Source organism: Miscanthus floridulus, chromosome 1 (assembly GCF_019320115.1).
Source record: "Miscanthus floridulus cultivar M001 chromosome 1, ASM1932011v1, whole genome shotgun sequence".
NCBI lineage: Eukaryota > Viridiplantae > Streptophyta > Magnoliopsida > Poales > Poaceae > Miscanthus > Miscanthus floridulus.
In genome coordinates, this window is record NC_089580.1 from 126,243,087 (window position 1) to 126,247,442 (window position 4,356).

The 4,356-nt window shown below is 39.7% G+C and overlaps 1 non-coding gene across 1 annotated transcript; it reads right to left on the reverse strand.

Annotated features, from left to right (window-relative positions):
• Positions 1–1,688: 1,688 nt before the first annotated feature.
• On the reverse strand, positions 1,689–1,795 carry LOC136511299 (small nucleolar RNA R71). The gene has a single exon (XR_010772677.1). It is a non-coding gene; the product is annotated as a small nucleolar RNA R71 (small nucleolar RNA).
• Between the last annotated feature and the right edge of the window lie 2,561 nt (positions 1,796–4,356).

The following is a 4,356-nucleotide window of genomic DNA, read 5'->3' on the forward strand; positions in this document are numbered from 1 at the left end:
TGTTGCTTAAGTCAGTTTGATCCAAGGGCTCACGTTGTATCATGAGGGCTATATAATCTAGCCCCCTCCCTCTAGGGAGAATCAAGTCATCAGATCATAAGTTAGGGCTAGATAGAAAACTAGGGTTTCCAGAGATTAGAGCTCTAGTTCTTCAAGTTTCTAGTATAGATTAGCTAGCAATGTTCAAGAAGAGTGTGGGCTATTGCTCAAGATTCTGGATCTACCATCTGGAGACTGGTATAGCCATTGTATCTCTATATTTATGACTTTGTGCTACTTTAATATTATTATGTTGCTATTTATTATGTTCTTCGTTTGCTCTAGTTGCATGCTTGATATAGTTATGATTAATTATGAGTTTATGCACATGTTCGCAAAGCACTTAGCTCATTATGCACGTGAGTTCAGTGGTCGACACTATGTAAGCATGGTGCTTAGATATTGTTTGCCTACGGATGCCCTCTGCACTTTGGGTCATGTGGTAGATCATGGATGTGACACTCCCATTGAGTCCTTTGTTGTCCACTCCCCATTTGTAGAGCACATAGAACATGATTGCAAAGGTAGACAAGCTCTGTTCTTGATCTTCCTTAGTAATGTTCATTATGCATAGATCCAGAGTTAGTTATACTATAGATGAGAGTGTATATATTAGGGTGTACAAAAGACTTAGTAGATAAGTAATGACTTAGGAATCTTTTGCTCTTAGCAAATCTCCTGCTTAGCTGTACTACATTTTATGAGTGTCTAATTCTATCTCTGGAATGCCACTATTACTTTACACTTATTATTTATTTACCATTTGACTTACCCCTGCCATAGCATGAGAGTGATTATTATCATAAGTATACACATTTGTCAATATATCTATGCCAACACCACTCCATAAGCTCCTCCCTATGGTAAAAATATAAATAACGATACCTGGTATACTCCCGGGTGAAATGCTACAATGGTGTATTATCTATGCGCTTGTGAATACTTTAATATATATATTTTTCTCTAAAGTTTACAAGTGTCATTAATAATTACCAACCACACATTTTTGGAATTATGCTAGGGATGACAACCTAGTAACAAGTGATGCTAAGAAATGCCAACAAGCATTTCTGGCACCGTTGCCGAGGAGGGGCACATGGCTAAAGAGAATTGACCAAATAAATATTTATTGATAAAATCATAACCTCTACTTTAGTAGGCTTACCCTTGTTTGTCTTTGTTCATATCTTATATAGGGTATTGCAGACTTGGTTGTGATTCACCAATAATTTCCAATCAGAATCAACCGAATCAAGAGGAAGCTCAACACCAGTTCCTAAAGTCATGGCTGAGAAGACTCTCGTGAATTATCTACTCCAAGCACTGAGAACATCCGTACTGGACCAACACTCAAAACCAACAATCTCGAGTCTGAGCTCAAGCCAAGCCTCATCAACATGGTGCAAGCTACTCCATTCAGCGGAAAGACACATGAAGATGCTAGTCCTCACCTTTAGAATTATCTAGAGATTAGCAGCATAGTCGTCATCAAGGATGTTGCTCAAGACATCATACTACTTCGCCTGTTTCCATTCTCACTAGTGGGAAGAGAGAAGCAGTGGTTCTACATCAACCAAGATCATATCAACACTTGGGCAAGATGTTCAAAGGCCTTTCTAGAAAAGTTTTTCCCTGTGGGCAAGACCAATGCCTTAAGAGGAAAGATTTTAAACTTCTAATAATAGAAAGGAGAAACCATTCCAGAAGCATGGGAACGTTTTCAAGAAAACATTTCAAATTGTCCTTATCATGGGATGGAGGATTGGTTGCTCATGCAAACGTTCTACCATGGATTAACTCAAAATGCTCATGAACAACTTGATGCCACTAGTGGAGGATCATTTATGTCACTCACCCTTGGAAAAGCTAAAACTCTTATGGAAAAGATAGCCTCTGATCAAGGCTAGTCATCATGCAACATTCAATTATGCAATAAGAGTGAAGAAGTACCAGAAGAGGTGTGTGCACTGTCAACCAAGATGGACGTACTTTTGAATTGGCTTGAACAGCGAGCCAATTACAAGAAAGATCATTAGGCTATTCAAGATGCATTCAATGCTTAGAATGTATGTGGAGAATATTTGGGGGTTGAATTCCCTGAATATCAGGAGGATGCAAAAATCATCATCAACAACTCTGCTCCACAACAACAGAGACAAGGGTGGAATCAACAACAACGGTTGACTTACCAAGGTAAGTACCCAAGTAATAGCTATAATACTCCTAAGCAACCATCCTTGAGAGACCTTATCTTAGAACAAGCTAGGATTAATGAGAATATTTCTAAGAAGCTTGCTTTTAATGATAAGGTCCTAGAAAGCATAAATACTAAAATAAATAGTTTTTCTTCTGCTATAAATGACCAACTTAGGTATAATAAAAAGATAGAATCACAATTAGCCTAGTTGGCTGCTACTCTGCCTTTTGCCACTAACCTTGAGAAGGTAAACGCCATAACTATAAGAGGTGGCAAGTCTACTCGTGATCCACCATATTCGACAAGGACAGGCAAGACACCAGTGGCTGTGTAGAAAGAGGAGAAAACAACCGATGAAGTTGAAGAATTTGGGCCATAAGAGCGAGAATTACAACAAGATTTTCATGACATGACTCTCCTACCGTTTCCACGCAGAAATGGGAAAACCAAAATGGATGAGCAGTTTGGTAAGTTCGTAGAGGTAATTCAAAAGCTATATATCAATATTCCGTTGCTAGATGCCATATAGGTACCTACCTACGTGAAGTATCTCAGAGACATACTCAACAACAAAATACCACTGCCTTCCACTAAGGTAATTAAGTTAGCAAAGGAGTGTAGTGCAGCCATCCTAAATACTTCACCTGTCAAGAAGAAGGATCTAGGGTGTCCCACTATCGATTGCTCAATCGGGAGCCAGAACTTCGAGAATGCGTTATGCGATCTTGGAGCAAGTGTCAGTGTCATGCCCAAAAAGATCTTCGACAAGCTCAACTAGCCGACCAATCAGTCCGCTGCCCTACGGGGTCGCCAAAAATATTCTAGCAAAAATACAAAACTTTGTCGCTCCTATAGATTTTGTAGTACTTGATATGCAGGAAGACATGAAGACACCCCTCATTCTTAGGAGACCCTTCCTGAGCACTACAAATGCTCACATTGATGTCGGAGCTAGAGAAATCAAATTCCATATCAATGGAAAGGAAGAGCGATTCGCCTTCAAGCTAAGACCGAAACAATGCTCTAATTTTGAGTGGCGTGAAAAGCAAGTGCAGCCATTAAGGTCTCCATATCTGGGACCAACGGATGCACCCGAAGAATAAACCCGAACGGAGAAGTCTGGTTCGAAGGACTCAAAATCCCAAACCCTCACCGAGAGGTAACTCGGTAGTTATCCATATTTACTTTTTCATATTGCATTAATCATTTTATCTTAGCATATTTACTTTTCAACATTTGCATCATAAAATATAAATTCTCATCATGGCATTATAAAAATCTAAGTCCCATGTAAATAATTTTTACGGCGTAAAACCCCGTGAGAAAAATTTATTGTGGAGGCATAAAGATTGAAAAATACCATCATTCATCTTGTTATATATCATAATATCATAAAATATTTTTGCATTGCATCATTATACTTATATACGGTAGAAATATGTGAGACACATGGGACCCACTCAACCACCACCCATCACTTCCATCACCTCCATCTCCACTCAACCTCCATTATTCACCTCCATTTTCACTCACCTCCATTCTGTTAGTTCACCACCGAAAGGAGCACCAACGGAGCTGGTCACTTGGTTAAGGATGAAGCAAAGAACCACCAGGAGAAAGAGTAAGTCACTTGGCCATTGTGTGGGGCCAGCCGGCCCCGCCACTAGGCCGGTCGGCCTCCTATTTCCCCCTGCTATAAATCCTAGCCCCCAACTTGCTGCTCTCGGCCATCACACAACACAATCCCAACTCTTGAGCTCAAAAATCCAGAAGAAAAAATCATAGTTGATTTTCCTTTGGTAGAAGTAGTGTTGGAAAAAGAAAGAGTGAGAGGAAGTTTGAGTCTGAAACTAGTGTTAAAATCTTGAGAAAGAGAGGAAGAGGTGCTGCTGAAATTTAAGCAAGAAAAATAGAATTTAAGAGTGGTAGTGCTGTCCAAATCAAGAGAAGAAATTAAAAAGAATTAGGGTGGAAGACATGCCAGAATCTTGATTAGAATATTCACTAGGCAATCTCGGACGACTAACCTCTGGACGACTGACTTTTGGATCGACTACACTAACATTTTTATTTTCCTAATCCTGTTCCACCCCTGCCTTTGATCTAGCCCAACTTTAGTC